At 39.3% G+C, this 19391-nt stretch overlaps 1 long non-coding RNA gene across 3 annotated transcripts in view; it reads left to right on the forward strand.

Moving 5' to 3' along the window:
* Positions 1–19391, forward strand: part of LOC111090445 — a 46932-nt gene that overhangs the window by 8708 nt on the left and 18833 nt on the right. Inside the window, exon 1 of one of the 3 annotated variants that reach the window (XR_005371906.1) lies at positions 17351–17571. The exons of the other annotated variants lie outside the window; for them this stretch is intronic. This is a non-coding gene — a long non-coding RNA (uncharacterized LOC111090445). Of the gene's footprint in view, positions 1–17350; positions 17572–19391 lie in introns of those variants that run through there. 3 annotated transcript variants of the gene reach the window in all.

The raw sequence follows: 19391 nt of genomic DNA on the forward strand, positions 1-19391 counted from the left end.
GGGCTCATCCCAAAGGATGGATCTGTTCTTTTAGACTCTGAAAGAACCTACCATTTTACAGGCAGACAATTCACCTTTCAAGTCCCTTTTGTTTAGGTTACTATCAAAATGATTTGAAATGCTGTGATGGGCATATGAACTTGGCCCGGGTGTGCTCAAGTAAGGGCGGGGGTGGAGAAGGTGCTATTTGCCTTGGATTTTGGGAATTGTTTGGGCTAAGGCTGTGAGTGGGCCACTGCCCTCCAGAAATTACCTAGTTGGTTATCCTCTTCTTGGAAGGTTCTCCAACAAGCACAGACTCACAGACCATCGTTTTTCCCCATGGGTGAACATGTTCCCCAAGAGGGATTGAGAGCATTCTGGTTCATCTTCCTGCCTCACTCTTTGTTGTGGCCTAAGGGTTGTGAGCATTACCAGTCCCTTTGGTGTTTAGAGGGATTGGAGCTCTTTTGCTTCCATCTCTTATTTATGCATGAGGGCAGCTCCGTGAACAAAACTTTGCATGGACCTCAGACCAAGCCTTTCCTTTGCAAGGTAAAGGGGGTGTTGGGTGGTGGATGGGTTGGGTGAGGAAAGAATACCAGGGCTACACCAGGACCAGTGCATTTCTCCAGAATACCTCTGTTGCCAGTCTGCAGTGAACAGAGACTGGGCTCCAGATGATAAGACCCTAATGAAATAATTGGGCCACACTTTGCACTTGTAAAAAAGAACAAATGTTAACTAACAACAACAGTGGTAGTAATATGATTTTGGTTTGGGGCTGAGGCCTCAGATTTTCAGAGATGGAGCGCATATGGAATACATTCATAGCTCTTTATAATACCCTATAAACTGATTGGGTTCAGATGAGAAGCATTTGTCAGTGGAGTTCCCATTACTGGGTGTGGCGGGGTCTGGCCCAGGCTCTTACTGGAGGGGCTGCCTTAGGAGACAAGATGCTATTGTTAGCTGCGGTGGTGGGAAATGTTCTGTGGGGAACGCTCCTTATCTTCATGAAAGTGCCAAGCTGAAGAATGCTCGAGGTGGCTTAAACTGCTCCTTTCACTCTGGCACATGGCAGGTGTGATGCACCAACCAGAAAATGTTAAGCACACGGGAGGACACCTCCTCGAGTCATAGGCTTTGAGAGTTTCAGATTTCAAGTTCTTCCTTGTAAGATCCAGTAACAGGACATTGTTGGTGAAGATTTTGTAGGTTTGGGTAATCTAGAAGACTACATGTGATGAGTTCCAAAACACTGATGGTTGTGGTAAATTGTGGTGCTGTTGGGGTTCAGTGTATGAAACCCCTGACCTACCAGTATTTGGGCTGGGAACCCCTTTCATGATAAGCTAAACCACCATATGACCACAGTTTTGTCCTGGAAAAGAGGAAGCTGAAGGTTTTTCCCAGAGGGCTGTGTCCCTGACGTTTCCTGCTGCTCTGTGGTTTGGCTTCCCCGCTTGGGTGGCCTGAGTGGTCTGCTGTTTTCAACCAATTTCCTTGCTTCTATTTTGATCATCGGTGCCACCAGTCATTGTTGCATGTTCCAGTGGAAATTTTACAAATATTTATAATGAGATTGCGTTTAGAGGTTTATCAAATGGAGATCTTTGCCACATTTAGGGAGTAACTGTAACATTTGCAGATTATTTACAAAGCCAAAGCCTATTTTAAGCAGGTTTCTTTCTCCTTTTCGACATAAATCAGTTTTAAAAATTTTGTTTTATAAAACTCCTTCTTTGCTGGAACTTATGAAGAATAAGGGTAGTTAGGAGAGCTCCAGGGAGCCTGGAGGAGAAGACTATTGGGAGCAGGGGCTGAGAAAGGGCACAACAGTGGGAGGATGGGCAGCTAAAGAAAGGGTGATGTGCGTGTGGGTGGTTTGGCAACCATCAGCATGACCAGGAAATACTTACTATGATGTACCTGTGTATGCCACTAATAGAAACATGAGGATGACTGACATTTCCAAATCTAGGAAAAGAGGCAGGTAAGTTAGTGGTACTCATCAAAAACGGGAGGCCTTCCTGGAGGAGACAGAGCATTTGCAATGATGGGTAGAAAGAATGCTGGCGGGGCCAATGGGTAAGGGCTGGCCTTCTTTCTGGGGTAGTCTGCATGGGCTACTGGTCTTGTCCTATTCACTTTGTCTATTTTTGCTATCTTTGCCAGTCCTTGATCTAGTTCAAATATTTCAAAGCAGGAGGAGAATTTCAGTAGAGAGACGGGCTAACTTCTAGAAAGGCAAGCTCTACTTCCACTGTTTGAACCCTCTTCTCTCTTGACTCTGACCTTGACTCCTGCCTGAGTCCCACTTCACATTTCACCCTGTTTGTGGGACTTCTCTAAATGCATGCCCAGTTGGTACCTCACATTTGAAATGTGTAAAATATAATCTGAATCCAATTTTACTCTGAAATGAATTCCACATTTTTTTCTATGATTTTTATTCCCATCATGATGACCATAATCTTCTTTTAAGACCAAATGATGTCATGACCAGTGCACTAGTATGGTTATATTTCCCGTCACTGTTCCTCACATTTTCTCTTCCTCCATGTGCTGATGCTAGAATGGCTTCCCATGTAGAGTCCATTTTAATAAATATTGACTGAGTGCTTAATAGACCTAGCACTTACAGATCCCGAATAAATGTGATCTGAATCACAGCAAATTGAAATACTAATGTTAAGATGCATACAATCTCTCTCAAGAAGACAGGCACAAAGTCATAGAATAGAAGTAATCGATCAAAGGAGAGGAAAATATTTGTATAAAAGAAGAGGATGAAGAAGAAGTTTCTAGGCTTTGTGAGATAGTAGACTATTACTGAAGGAAGATCCAGGACTTGCTCCTAGTCAGAGACTTGAGATGGAGTGCAACACTGTACTTACTAGTTATAGGATCTTGAGCAAGTGGCTAGCTATCCCTGGGCTTGTGTCTTCTCATTTTCAGGGTGATGATTAAAAACTAGGTCGTCAACAAGGTCTAGGGGAAAATTCTTCAATTATTTTGTTGACTTGTGGTCATTTTCCAGCTCTGCCCAAAGGCTTAGGAGTAGAGTCTGATTGGTGATTTAGTTATGAAATCAGTAACTCAGTAATCTACTTGGAAATATAAGTCCCAGAGACAATAAACACCACAACAGGTTTGACGATTTATGTTGAGCCAATGGACCGGCACATGAGTCATGTCCTCCTGGAGGACTTTAAACTGCATTATCATTCTTCCTGGTTGGGAATACTGCTGACATTCATAGTTGTCTACCAAGACAGGTGTGTCTACAAGTTCCTCAACCTGGGGGAGAGCTTAGTCACCATCCCCTATTCCCCCTCAGCATCCCCCGCTTCTATAAGAGGTCACCTTACTCTACTCTCAAAGTGCGAAGTTCCACTACAGTCCTGGCTTATAATGGTCTGAGTAGTGCTTCAAAAGCCCCAGGCGCTGCATCACACTGGACCTTCCAATAAAGTCTGGACTTTGGATAGTTAAGTTCAAACTGTGTGGAATCTAGAGAGGCTGCTCTCACCCTCAACACAGGCTTCTGAAACTCTGGTTTCAGATATATATTAACTCAAATGTCAGGAGAGAAATTATGAGATGAAAACAACTCCAACTTTATTACCAGCATTTTTTTTTTTTAATTGGCTAATGTCAACTACATGGCCTGTGGCCTAATTTCCTTGGCTTGTTAAATGTCAAAATATTAGTTCTGAAGAGCAGCACTATGGACCCTGGGAATGAGCTCAGGAATAATATATCATACATCTTTTAACTCTCCCCAAAGCTGGGAAAACATCTAATAAATTTGGTCAGCCTGAAAAGTCTAGGAAAAAATTAATTTGGGTCCAAGGATAAGATTAATAAAAAGAGATCATCCGCCATATTCATTCTTTGCTCTTCCAGCCAAGCTAATTGGCTCGCAGCAGCCTCTCTCCCCGGGCAACTTTGTATTCCTTTATTTCTATCATGGTTTGACTTGTCTCTGTAATGATCTTCACCCTCTCTCCACAGAATTGTGTCATTGGAATCCTTCCAAACTCATTCTTTCCAGAAGTTTTCCATTATCAAGATACCCAATTGGAGGATCACATAGTTGTGTGATAGTGAGCAAGGCTCTTAACTCTTGTGCCTCATTTTTTTTAATCTTTAAAATGAGAAAGTAGAATATCAGGGCTATGGCTCAAGATGTGGAAATCTGTATGTACCTACCGCTTTTATAAGAACTTGACCGCAGATGCAGATATAAGGAGAACAGAAAGAGATCCAAGGTTCTATTTGAAGAAATAAAACATAGAAAGCACATTGTATCCCTCTTAGCAAAATCCTCTTCAGATCATGTTATCCTTACCCTTCCTTGACATCTACTTTTATGGGGACGGGGTCATTTTTGATTCTTCCTGCTACTGTAGAGCCGTCCCCAAGGGGTCATCATAGTCATCATAGTCTGACCTTTGTTAAGGTCATTGTACCTTTCAAGAAGACAAGTACAAAGTCATAGAACAGAATAATCCCATTATTAGGTGGAGTCATATGAAATATACTTTTTTTTGTATGTCAAAAAATGGTCTAATAATTGGCAATTTCCTGCAGTCATCCTAGTATAAAAACCTTTCCTGAAGCTGTTCCCTCAGTCTTGTTGCTTTTGTCATCCTCCCTCACCTCCATCATCATTCTTTGACCAGTTGACAAATTTCTGCTCCTCTTTCAAGCCTTTGCTCAAGTATGACCCTTATCTGTGCACTTCACCGGAGGGCCTGGACTCTCCCAGTCCTTCTTATGCTTCACGAGCTTCCCTCTGTTCCATGGGGTAGGTGCCAAGTGGGAAAGAGAAGGCACATTCAAGTGGGGGAAATTAAGGAGAGCTTAAGGAGGGGTCTATTTATAAAGATGTGGTCAGAATGAAGGAAACCAGAAGGGATGGTGAAGGCACTGGCTAGTGACAGCGAGGAGCCACTGCACACCCCAGGCTTGAAGAAGATGGGGGTGAGTGGGGGGTGGCTGTAACCCAGTGAGAGCCACAGCGAAGCCCAAGGGAGGCCCACATTTAGGAGATGTGCTCTTCGGTAGAGACATGCAACCACTTCCAACATATAGGCTTACAGGAGGAAGTCAGGGAATAAATACCTGGACCCTTTTTTTTTTTTTCTTTCTGTGTAGCCACCTTTGCTTCTGCTTCCCATTTACCAAACCCCATCTGAAGCCAGAAGGTGAAGAGCCTGTTATTTTTACAGATCATCTTTCCAGGGTAGAGAGCAGGGTGGAGAGAAGGTCTGCCTAGGTCAGAGACACTTCTCTGTCAGGAACAGCCTGGAGGAGAGTTGATGATCCTACCGCCAACTTTTGTTCACCATAAATTTCCATTTGCTTTTGAAGAAGGAAGAAAATCTGGCAGAATCAGACAATTTATCCTTTGTGAATGAGGAAGGAGCCTGGAGAATGTTTGCAGAATGGTGATTTATATCCATCATTTTTAAAAAAGTTAGATAGTATTTTAAACATAAAACCACACAATAATATAATAGACACCCAATATACCCACCACCAGATTTAAGCGATTGTTACTATTCTCCCATATTTGTTTCAGATACTTAAATAAAATATTAGAGATTCAGCTGGAGCCATCTTCCCTAAATCCCATTACCCTCCCATCTCATAAGTAACCACTTTCTCGTTCTCTCTTGTAAATTGGTTACACCTTTTTTTGAATTTTATTTTATTTTTTATTTATTTATTTTTATTGGAGTTCACTTTGCCAACATACAGCATAACACCTAGTGCTCATCCTGCCAAGTGCCCCCCTCATTGCCCATCACCCAGTCACCCCAACCCCCCACCCACTTCCTCTTCCACTACCCCTTATTCATTTTCCAGAGTTAGGTGTCTCTCTCTCTCTCATGTTTTGTCACCCTCACTGATATTTTCACTCATTTTCTCTCCTTTCCCTTTATTCCCTTTCACTATTTTTATATTCCCCAAATGAATGAGACCATATAATGTTTGCCCTTCTCCAATTGACTTATTTCACTCAGCATAATACCCTCCAGGTCCCTCCACGTTGAAGCAAATAGTGGGTATTTGTCGTTTCTAATGGCTGAGGAATATTCCATTGTATACATAGACCACATCTTCTTTATCCATTCATCTTTCGATGGATACACCTTTATAAGCAACATAGATTGTCTTGAATTCATCAATGTATATAAGTTGCATCCTACTACAACTTTTTTTACTCCACTCTATATTTTTGAGATTTATTCATGTTAATAAATTAGATCTAGTTCACTCATTGTAACAACTGCATAATTACTCTGTAATTTATTTACCTATGGCTAGATTGATGGATACTTAGGTTCTTCCAGATGTTTTTCTTCTCTACTTTTTGCTACTACACATAAATGCTATGTTAGATATCTTTGTACCTGTGTACTCTGCAAGAGTACCTCCGAGATATATATTTAGAAGTGGAATTGGTGGGTCACTGGAAATGTACATCTTTGACTTTACTAGCGGTGCTAAATTACCCTCCATATTGGTTGCACCAGTTTACAAAGTTGTGGAACAGATAGCAGTGGCGTATGAGGGTGCTTGTGAGTCCTGTCTTAGTCTGAGCTTGGTAGAATGTGCTTTTGGGCCCCTCTCATCATCCGGAATCTGGTCCCAAATGGAGAGGGAGAGGAAGGTCAGTATTTGCCTGTGACAGCTTGTAACTTTCCTTGGAGAGCCCCCTGGGAGAACAAAGTCTGTGTGTATGCTCAGGGCAGAGGGGGCTGCTGAGAGAATAGTAGAAACTATTTTCTGAGTCCTTGTTATGTGACAGGCACTTAATTTTAACTTTTTAAATTAAATATAACACATACAGAAATTTTATATATATATATATATATACACACACACACACACGCACACACACAATATACACACATACTATATATACATTTTAATAGAAAATAAATGTGCTCAGGTAATTATAACCAAGCAAATCACCTGTGTAACTGCTACCAAGTGAGAAATAGAACACTGTTAGCACCTTTCTTGTGCCCACTCATCTGTTTGCACACTAGAGACTTCTTCAAAGTTAACCAATGACTTCTAATGCTATAAGCTTAGTTTTGCCTGTTTTGAAGGTTATTTAGCTAGAACTGTACCCTAATTTTTCTTATGTGCATGGTTTCTGTGGCTCATTCATGTTGTTAAGCGTACCTGGGATTTGTAAGTCTCATTGTTGCATAATGTTGCATCGTATACATATACTGTAATTTACTTACACATATTTACTGTTGATGGACATTTGGGTTGCTTTCGATTTAGGCTAAGAAAGTTGATATGAACCTTCTTGACCATGTATCTGGAGTATATGTCTAGGTTACAGGATAACAGTGTCTTTATCTTACTACCTAATGTCAAATTATTTTCCAGAGTGGCTCTACCAAAATCTACAACCACCAGCAGTGTATGAGAAATTATGTTGCTCCAAATCCTTACCAAAGCTAATTATTTTACTTCCATAAATTGTAGTCACGCTGGTGGAAATATAGAGCTAGCAGTTAATAGTTTTATTTTGCATTTTCTTGATGACTGATAAAGTTGAACAACTTTTCCTATTTACCGGCCATTTGGTTATTACCCTTTGTAGAGTGCCTGTTCAGATCTCTTTAACATTTTTCTATTGGGCTGTATATATATATGTGTGTGTGTATATGTATATGTATATATATATGTATATGTATACATATACACACATATATATACAGTATATGTACACACATATATACGTATATATTTTTTTCTTTTTTTAATTAATACATAGGAATTCTTTATTTTTTTCTTTTTTTTTTTTTTTTTTTTTCTGAATGCAAACCCTTTGTCAGTTACATAAATTGCTGATACCTTGGTTTATTTTGTGACTTAACTGTGTCTTTTGATGAACAGATGTTCTTAATTTTAGTGTTCTTAATTTTAATTCCCATTTTATCAATCATTTCCTTTGGTGATGCATTTTTAAACTTCTGCTTGAGAAATATATGCTTCCTCACAATCATGAAAATATTCTGTTTATTAATGTCTAGAATCTTTATTTTGCCTTTCACATTTGAAGCTGAATTTTTCTTGGGATTTATTTTTGTGTAAGGTGTGAAGTGAGTTCAGTTTATTTTTTTCCATATGGATATCCAATCTCTACAGCACCATTTATGAAAAATATTATATTTTTCCACAACTATCTGCTATATCACATTTGTCACAAATCAAGTGTTTTTATATGTGTGAATTTCTGAAATTGCTATTTTATTCCATTGATCCAAAGCCACTCTCTTAATTTTTAGAATAAGTCTCCTCCCTCTTTGTCTTTGTCAAGAGTGTCTTGGCTATCCTTGGTCTTCTATTTTAGAGTTAGCTCATTAAGTTCCACCAAAAAACCCCCAAAAGCCTACTTGTTGATGCAAAATAAACAAACCTTTTAACATTTCTAAAAAAAAAAAAAAAAAAAGGAAAAGAGTTTTATTTAAGTCCAAGTTAGGATAGCTGCCCAGCAGGATACCCAGTCTTCACAAAGAAGAGAGTGCTCTGGCAAGGGAACATTTGGTGTAGGGTTATATACATTTTTTACATAAAAAGTTACAAATTCCTAGATTAAGAACATTTCAGAAAGTTGCAGACCCTCTCTTAAGTTTCTAGTATATGTAGGGCTGTATGACTTTAATCTTATGGGAACCAGGGAAGTTTCTTACTTTTTCTTATTCTTTGTGTTCAGAATGCTCCTTTTTTGATTATTTTCCTTGACAAAGCGATATACTATGTGCTTGGGGCAGAAATAGAGACCGTGCTTTGAGGTTTTGCTGAGTCATTTTGACCTTGGTAAATGCGAAAGTATAGCTTCCCTGGGAGTCCAGGCAGGGCCCAAGAATGTTAAAAGCTGAAAATTTCTGGCAATTTTTTATCTAACTGCAATTTTTATTGGAACTGTGTTTACTTTAAAGATAAGTTACAGAGAATTGAAAACTTTACATGGTTCTTCCAAGCCGTGAACATGGAATATCCTTCCAATTATTTAGGTCTTATCTCAATGATGATTTACGTTTTTTCTCTGTAAAAGGTTCACACGTTTTTCATTAGAATAATTTCTAGGAATCTGATATTTTTTAAAAGATTTAATAAATGGCATTCCCTTTTTAAAATTAAGGTTTAATTTATAAACAGTAAAATGCATAAAATGTTAAAATCCATCTAACAATATACTTGAGGTTCATCTATATTGTTGTGTGTGTGTGTGTGTGTGTGTGTGTGTGTGTGTACCAGTAGTTCTTCTCTCTTTTATATTGCTAAATAGTATTCCACTGAATGGAGATACCAATTTGATTTTCCATTTTCCTGTTGATGAAAATTTGAGCTATTGTGAATAAAGCTGATCTGAACATTCTTATATAAGTCTTTGTGTGAATATATGCTTTCATTCCTCTTGAGGAAATACCTAGATGTGGAGTGGCTTGGTCTTAGGGTAGGTGTATGTTTAACTCTACGAGAAACTCCCAGACTTAGCTCCAAAGTGCTAAATGACAGTTCCATCAATAAATAATGTTTGAAGTCCACTTGCTGCATACACATCTTCAACAATATTTGGCATTGCCATTCATTTTAATTGTAGTCATGCCAGTGGGTATATTTGTAACTCATGGTTTTAGTTTTAGTTCTCTGATGACTAACGATCTTGAGCATCTTTTCATAAACTTACTGGCCATTTATAGATCATTGTTTGTCAAGTCTCCTGCCAATTTTTAAGAAAAATGGATTATCTTTTCATTACTGTGTTGTGTGTTGAAAAATATATTCCTATATATTCTTGATGTAAGTCTTTTGTCAGATTATACATATTATACGTATTTTCTTCTAGTCTTACTTTTCATTTGCTTAAGTGTCTTTTGAAGAATAAAAGTGTTAAATTTTGCTAAAATTTATCTACCAATTTTCATCTTTTCTGGCTTCCAATCTACCAATTTCATCTTTTCATCTTCATGTTTTCTGTGTCCTATCTAAGAAACCTGAAGATTGTAAAGATTTCCTTCTGTATTGTTCTCCAAAAGCTTTGTAGCTTTAGCTTTACAATTAGGCATACTATCCATCGTATGGGTTAAGTTTTTGTTTGTTTGTTTTGTTTTTTTCGACACGGAAAGGCAGTTTTTCCAGTATCATTAAAAAAAAAAAAGATTTTCCATTCCCCATTTATTTGCTTTGGTACCTTGGTAAGATACTAATTGTATAGTATGGGTCTATTTTTGGACTCTGTTTAGTCTTTCGATCTATTTGTCTATCTTCATACTATTAGCACATTGTCTTGATTATGATAGCTTTATAATAAGCCTTGAAATCAGGTTAAGTAAGTTCTCCAAGTTTGTTCTTTTTCAAGAATGTTTTGGCTATTTATGTATCCATATAAATTTTAGAATAAGCTTGTCAATTTCTACAAAGAAGTCTTTAAGGACTCTGGAATTTGTTGAATACATAGATCAATTTGAGAAAAATTGATGTGTTCAAAATATTGTCTTCCCAACTATGAACATGGTATATCTCTCCATTTGTTTAGATCTTCATTATTTTCTTTCAGCAATGTATAATTTCTGTAGGACTTCAAATTTATCCCTGAGGATATATTATGCTTTTTGATGCCACTATAAATCATATTACAAAATTTCATTTTCCAGTTGTTTTCTAACAACATAAAAATACAACAAATTTTTAAATACTGATCTTATTAGTTATCAATTGTGTAATGAATTGCCCCCAAACTTAGCATATTAAAAAACAAACAAACACTGTTTCTAAGGGTCAAATCCAAGAATGACTTATTTGGGTAATTATGGGTCAGAGTCTATCATGAGCTGTGGTCAACTCTTGGCCAAGGCTACAGTCACCCAAATGTTCAACTGGGGCTAGATGATTTTCCAAGGTCACTCATGTGGCTGTTGGCTGGAAGCTTCAGTTTCTTACCACATATAAAATTGAGTATGACATGGACGTGGATTTCCCCTGAATGAATGATCTGGAAGAGCAAGAGAGGAAGTTGCTCATAATCTAATCTCAGAAGTGATGTCTTATCACTTCTGCCATATGCTATTGTATGCTATCACACATACAAACCTTTGTACAATGTGCAAGGGGACTACGTGAGATGTGAATACCAGGGAGTGTAAGATCACACATGATCATCTTGGGATCTGGCTACCACGGTCGTCCTTTGGCCTCTGATAATTCATATGCTTTATACATGCAAAATATACTTATCCCCCTTCTGAAGCACATAAAAGTTTCATCCCATTATAGCATCAGCCTTGAGTTCAGAATTTCATCTTCTAAAGCAGATCACGGTTCTCAGGTGTTATTCCTGTTATTCCTCATACAGCTTTATGAGTATAATTCCTCTCAGTTTGTAGACTTATGAGCTAAGGAAACAAGTTATTGGTCCTCTACCCATACAACATATAATATTGGCACAGCAGATGTTACCCAATATAGACACTCTCATTTGAAAAGGGGGAAACTGAGGCACAAAGGACTCACTAATTCATAGCAATTCTGAAATCCAGCTAGGCAAATGTTGTAAGTTCCTTGATAAAGACTCCACACTACTTCTACTTGGAAATGACTTTCTGTAGTTGTTGATTCTGTTCTCTGGGCTCTTAGTCTTCCTTTGGCATCACCCTTTTCTTTTCATGAGAGTTATTGTGTGTTTACAACTGAGTGGTTTTCTCAGCCTGTTTCTCGCTTGTAGAAGTTTTGGAGTTCAAGTCCTCTGTTTATTTTATACTGTTTCTGTCCTTTTCAGTTCAAGCTGGCAGTATTTCTGGCCATAACATTCTCTCAAACTTTGTGGTTCTCCTGTGACTCTCATCGAGGTTTGCTCCATTTGACAAGCCCACACCTACAAATCTCTTTGAGGTAAATCCTCTCTACTTTGGGCTTCTGCTAATGTGGATGAAGGACAAAGCACTTAAGTTTCTTAGGATCCATATTATTTTATTTATGGGTGCCATGAGGCAAACGTTTGAACTCTTTAGAGGGCCTTTTGTCTGTCTGAAAATACCCTGAAGACCCATCTTTTAACTTTCTGAGGCCTTAACAAAGGATTTTACAGATATACTCTTGGCTTTGCCTTTAGAACATTGTTTCCTGAGAATGTCCTGGATTTGATCTTTGCGTGGGAGCAATTTAAGTTTAGTATTATTTGTCATTTGGGGAGGCTCAATCTTCAGAATCAGAAAATCTCATTTTCTTTCGGCTTAACAGTCCTTCTTTTAAGCTCATCTGTCTCCTCCCACATTTTATTTTTTATTTGTTTTTAACAATTTAATTAAATAATTTGGGACAGAGACTGTGAGCATGAGCAGGGGGAGAGGCAGAGGGAGAGGGAGAAGCAGATGCTCCTTTGAGCAGGGAGCCAGATGTGAGGCTTGATCCCAGGACCCTGAGATCATGACGTGCACCGAAGGCAGCTGCTTAACCCACTGAGCCACGCAGGTGCCCTCCTCTCACATTTTAATATAAGCAGTCACAAGAAGCTGCTGGTATAAGTACCACAAGAAGCTGGTGGTACCTTCAACACTATGGCCGGAAAACTTCTTAGCTAAATAAGCTAGTGTATCAGGTATATGTTTTTACCTTTCTCATTATTACAGAAGAGAGTGCTGCTAAACTTTCTGCCATGTTTAACAAGGATCCCTCCTTTTCCAAGTTTCTAACAAGATTTTCCTCACTTTCCTTTAAGATCTCACCAGCTACCTCCTCAAAAGCTGAGCCTGACAGTCTGTTCAAGGTAACTCAGGCTTTCATTAGTGCTTTCCTTAAAGTCCTTACAACCATTCTAGCTCTGTTCATTGACTGGTTCCCACACCACTCCTACAATTCGTTTTTATTATGGCAGCACTTTGTTCCCAGGTACCAAAAGCTGCACCAATTAAAACACTAGAAGGTGTATATTTTTAGGTCTTCTTGGGTGCAGTCTAATTCACCAAAGGACAGTAATGAAGTGCCTTGGCATATCACATACTGATTCTTTCAGTGGAATGATCTGGCTCCAACTTGAGTTCCTGAATTAGTTGGAGTCACACCTGCAAAACTCTATTGTTCTAGGGATAAGTTAATGATTAACATATATGGAAGGATCTAGATCAGTGGTAAATATTTAAGAAAATAAACACACGCACACACACACACACACAGAAAATCAAGACTTGCTTCATTTTACAGATGAGGAAGCATGGTTCAGAAGGATAAAGAGAGTTGCCTAAGGTCACATGGCCAATTAGTGGTGGAGAAGGGACTAAATCCAGTTCTTCCAACTCTTTATCCAGTGCACATTCCAGGTACCATATGGCCTTAGGGTTCCATTATGTTCTGTGGCTTCAAGAAATCATCTTCTACCTGAGCATTCTCAGGGGCAGTGTGTGAGAAGAAAACAAAGGGAAGAACCTTAGGATTTTCTGCTGAAAAATTCATTTTTTTAAATGCTTTGCAGTATTCCAGATAATTAATGTTTGGAGAACTACTGCTGTTCATGGGAACTTTTTCCTTGGGATTTTGAAGATATGAGGACTTCACTGTGACCGATTCAAAGATCAAAGTGTGGAAAATTATCTCTGGCTTCTCCTCTCATATTTGCTTTTATTTCATGAAGCAGGGATCTTTGAATGCAGTCTTTATTTTCTTAGTTATCTTTTTCTTTGGAGCAAAGTTTTCAGCACATGTTAAAAAAAAACACTTAGATTTTGAATAATTTGGTACACCTGCTTATATGAATGGTCATGAGTAAAAATTAGCCAATAAACTATCTTCTGAGGCCCTGATGCATATTTCCAGCTGTCTTTTGGACCCTAGCCCCCAGATACCTCTAATTCAATGTGTTCTCAACTCAATTCATTTCCTTTCTCTCTCAACCTGCTCAGCCTTCTATATTTAAAAACTCTTAAAGACCTTATTAATCACACAACATGGAAATTTTGAATTTTTCCATTTTCCTCAGACCAAATTCTTCAGAATTTTCCCTGGAAAATATTTCTTGGATATGCCCCTTTCTTTACATCTCTACTGTTAGTGCCCACTTTAAGTTCCCATTCATTCATTCGCCTATGAATGGCATTTATTGCATGCCCACATGCATGGCATTGTGTTCTGGGCTAGGATACAAAGGTGAACAAGACATGGTACCAGTCTTCAGGAGCTTATTTGTATGTGGGAATTGGAGGAGACAAAAACAGTGACAGTACAATGTGATATGTTGTACATATATCCTTTCTCTCCTAGCTATTACAATGACCTTTCTCTGACTTTCTTTTCTCCCTCCTGATCTGTTGTCTTCATTGCTATCGGAATGACCTATCTAATATACAGTTTGATTATGATCATTATCTTTGTCTCTTTGTTGCCTAAAAAATGAAGACCATAGTCCAGTCCTTAGTCTGTTGTTCCTTCACAGGCTGGTCTAAACCTGCTTATCTTCTACATCCTTTTGTTTTCTAGCTTTGAACCCCATGCCATAGCCACATTAGATTACTAGTGAGTCGCCAAATACTGCTCAGGTAGTATCACATTTTTGTGTCTTTTCTTTACCCCTATTTCTCTTGCCTTGGATGCCCTTCACATCCCATTCATCACCTGGTTGGCTCTGACTCATCTTCAAACTCTTACTGTTTAAGACTCACCTTCTTCAGCTTCCCTACCCTGAGGCAGAATTAATTACAAACCCCTTATCACATGCCACTATTATAGAGTTTATTTCATTGCATTACAGTTAATTCATAGCCTAGATACTGAGTTCCCTCCCAGCACCTAGCAAAATGCTAAATATGTATTTGTCAAATGATTGAAAAAAAGAATAAAATATTTAAAATACACAGTGTACCATTGTAAAGAGTGTTTTGATTTTTACTGGTAATATATTGTGAAAAAGTAAGCAACATCCCTAAGTACTTGGCCAGGGTAATCAAAATTCTCGCATTTGGAAATCAGAAGTTTCCATGTCTGTTTTTCATCCTTTCTCTTTCATGTAAAGTTTGGGGATATGAGTTGGGACATCTATTTGGTTATCCTGAGTTTCCAAGATGTAAGATGGGACTAAATGACCTCAAGATTTTCATCAGAGAAGTGAGTGATGGTGAGAGAGAGCATTCCTCAGGGATGCTGGAGGTCAGGAGAAAGTCCCACTTTCGCTTCGTCCATGTGACAGGAGTTCTTTCGCAATCCATCTCATGGTTCTGGTGGTGAGGTGTATGTAGATGTGTGTGTGGCAATACTTGGAGATAGTTTAAGACCTTAGACACGAAATGACCCAGACGTGATTCACCAGTCATTGTCAATGCATCTTCCCCAGCAGCTTTATGAGTAAGTGGCAAGGTATCTGGGCCTAAGTGCTTTTTTCCTACCAAACCCTGCCTTGAGAATGCAAACAGGAAGCTTCAGAAGAGAATCTGCCCCACATCCAGTTGGATAAAGATTTCTCATACATTTGGGAAAAATCACTCAGAAAATTGTCAGCCCTTATTGCAGATTAATCCCCAGAATTTCATTTCATGAATGCCCACTATTTCAAAACATTTCCCCACAGGGAATCCTACCAATGAATAGGAAGTCTCCAGAAGGTGACAGATAAGGGCAGGAATTCTTTCCTTCTTTTTTTGAAGCTAAATTTCCAAAAATGAAACCATATGATTCCTAGACCTGGTTTAGGTTTGCATGTTTTCAGGCCCTTAGAATGTTGGAGCTGGAAGGGACTTTGAGGGAACATCTGGTTCAGCCTCCTCATTGTACACATGGCATCAGGGAGGTGAATGGCTTTTTAAGGTCACATAGCTTGTCGGGGTGGAGCTGGGACAAGGACCTAAGTCTCTGAGCCCTTAGCCTAGAGATCTTTCCTCCATATCAGCTTAACCACAGGAAAGTTCCTCTATGAGATGCATGGGGAAGTTGTAAAGGATAAAGGACTTTAAACATTTTGAATATGGACATGTTGCATTGCTCTCCTGAAACCTGAACCTTGCTATAGGTCAGCTCTCAGAGACAGGCCTCTCTTTCTAAGAGGCTTGCATTGTCAGCCCTCATCTTGGATCTGCTCTTAGAGGAGCTATAAATGTTGAAGACAGATCAATACTCATCTTAGATTATGGGGATGAGTTAAATCAATGAATTTATCTGGTATCAGTTCTGTCTTTCCATTATAATGGGGAATCTCTAGCCCATTTTCAGCCTTCACCTCTTCAGGCAGTGTCTCCTGTCGTCCTCTCCTTCTATCTAGTTCAGCCCCATTCTCACCCTTTGCTTCCCCCTATGAGACTCTTCCATTGAGTCCAGGAGAACCCGCAACCTGTTGAGGACAAAATCTTCTCTCATCTTTCCTGAAAACCTTCTTTCTGCCTCCTTGTCACAGCAGAAGCTAGTCTTTTCTCTGGATACTATTTCTGCAACTTTCTCCAACATAGACCTTCCTCCTCCCTCTCACAATGGCTCACAGAGTAAGGAGAGTGAGGTGAGCGTGCTCCCTCATTTTCCTCCAGATTATACTCATTAGTCATCCTCAGGCCCTCACCATCTTTTTGCTATTGTTTGAAACATTCTTACTGACTCACCAAAGCTTCCTCAAGGAGCTAATTTCTTCCAAATCCTTTCTTCTCTCTTTAAATCTTGAACACTTGTTCCACTTCCTTAGACTATGTAGATGGCTCCATGTCCTTCCTGCAGAGATGAATGAAGCTTTTCCTCCTTTTTCTCTCAAAATACCTATGTGTCTTTCTCCTAATTTTGTTCTTCCTTGTTATTTCAGAGCAAGAAGTCAAGACTTGAAAGCCAACTTCCCCATAGTTTCTGGATTCTTGCTCTGCCTATTCTCGGGCATCAAGACCCAAATCTCTGAATTGCATATCTTGGTGTTTTTGTTTCACTGGATGCAACCCTTCTTCCCCCACCTGCATCACAACCATCTCAGATATTTCCCACAAGTGCAATTCCTTGGATCCTTTTCCAAAGAGTATTGTCCGGTTAGTGCCACACCCCCGGTGCGGCACAGTTAGTGCCACACCCCCGGTGCCTAAATAAAAATCTTTGGGTCTGGTGCCCAGAATCTGCATTTTGACAGACTCGCAAATAATTCTCAAGGACAATACATTTTGAAACTAGAATCATGGCCAGGCATCTCTTACCAAAGATCCCCATCCCATGTTCGATCTCTATTGCTGTGTAGCAAATGATCCTAAATTTAGGGGCTCAAACCCTAAATAAACCCATGGGCTTAAACCCATGATTTCTCATCTCATGGTTTTCTATAGATCAGGACTCAAAATGTGGCTTAGCTGAATTCTCTGCTTTGGGGTCTCTCACAGGCTGGAGAGTGGTGGCTGGGGCTGCTGTCCACATCAAGGCTCAGTCGGAGAAGGATCCACTTCCAAGTGCATTCATGTCATTGATAGCAGCACTTAGTTCCTCGTTGGATGTTGGCTGGAGGTCATTCTCAGTTCCTTGCCATGTGGCCCTTTCCACAGGTGGCTCATAATATGGCAGCTTCCTTCATCAGAGTGAGCAAACTGAGAAAAGACAGGGGAAGACAGTGTAAGTAATACAAAATCACAGACCTTTAAATCCTAATCTCAGACATAACATCCCAACATTCCTGCATTATGTTTGTTAGAAGTGAATCACTAGTCCGGCCTGTGTACACAGGGATTGGATTAAACAGAAGTGTATCAGGAGGAGGGATTTGGGGGTTACATTTTAGAAGCTGCCTACCATATACCCCAACCCCAAATCCTTCCTCAAATCTGCTGCTACCCACTTAGGATGTCAATATTTTTTTTTCCTTATATTACCCACTCAGCATCCTAAGAGAGGGATCCAAATTGGTAGAAGCCCCATTTTCTGGCCACATATTCACTCAACCTATTCCATGGTGGCTTCCATTCTTGCCACTCTACACAATGGTCTTTCTTTGTTTCTTTCTTTGTTGTTTGTTTCTTTCTTCCTTTATTTTCTTCTTTCTTTCTTTCCTTCTTCTTTAAGATTTTATTTATTTATTCATGAGAGACACACAGAGAGAGGCCGAGACGAAGACAGAGGGAGAAGCAGGCTCCTTGTAGGGAGCCTGATCCCAGGACTTGATCCCAGGACCCTGGGATCATGATCTGAGCTGAAGGCAGATGCTCAACCACTTAGCAATCCAAGTGCCCCTACACATTGGTTTCCTTGAAGGTTATGAGTGAACTTCTGACAGCCAAATCCTTTTCTCTTCCTCCTCCTCTATCAGGGCTTCACTTCAGCATCTGATTGCCCTTTCTTTCTTAAGATTCTCTCTTTCCTGGCTTCCATGATAGTCTACTTTCCTGTGTCCTCGAGCTTCTTTGTATGTGTCTTCTCTGTTTATTCCTCTACTGTCTCCCCATCCTCAATTTTGATCAATCGTTACAGTGTGCTGGGCATAATGTTTTGTATTTCATAGGACGTATTATTTGAGAGAGACTGAAAAAGCTTTAGGGCCAGCTTAGGATTAGGATTTACCTAGGGACAGAGAAATGACCAGTTCACTAAACCTTTATGGAGAGACAGCATAAGAAAAACTAAAGTTGTTTTAAAAATGTATGCCATTGGGCATCTGGATGGCTCAGCTGTTTAAGTGTCTGTCTGTTGGTTTCAGCTCAAGTCATGATTTCAGGGTCCTGAGATTGAGTCCTGCATCAGGCTCCATGCTTAGTGCAGAGTCTGCTTGAGATTCCCCCCTTTCCTCTGCCTTCCCCCACCCACTCTCTCTCTCTCTCTCTAAAATAAAATAAATAAATGAATAATTTTTTAAAATGTACACTCTCATCTGTCACAGTCATGAGGATCCTAAGGAGACACAGTAACTAAATGTAATGTGGTATCCTAGCTGGGATCCTGGAACAGAAAAAAGACATTCAGAAAAAACTAAGGAAATCTGAATAAAGTATGGAGTTATGTTAACAATGATTGATTGATATTGCTTCATTAATGGTGACATATGGACCACACTAATGTAAAATGTTAAAATGAGGAACTAAGGTATGGGATATATATGCAAAGTCTGTGCTCTCTTCACAATTTTTCCATAAACCTAAAAACATTATAAAATGGTTATTAAAATTTTTTAAAAAGATTTTATTTACATTTTGAATGCATGAGCAGGGGGTGGGGCAGAGGGAGAAACAGATCACCCACTGAGTGGGAAGACCCATATGGGGCTCGATCCCAGGACCCTGAGATCATGACCTGAACCAAAATCAAGGGTCACTCACTCAACTGACTGAGCCACCCAGGTGCCCCAAATATTTATTTTTAAAAATGCACCCCTTCCAGCTCTACTCTTCCCATTTATTTATTTATTTATTTTAATTTTTTTTCTTTTCTTTATTTATGATAGT

This window comes from Canis lupus, chromosome 17 (assembly GCF_011100685.1).
Source record: "Canis lupus familiaris isolate Mischka breed German Shepherd chromosome 17, alternate assembly UU_Cfam_GSD_1.0, whole genome shotgun sequence".
Classification (NCBI taxonomy): domain Eukaryota; kingdom Metazoa; phylum Chordata; class Mammalia; order Carnivora; family Canidae; genus Canis; species Canis lupus.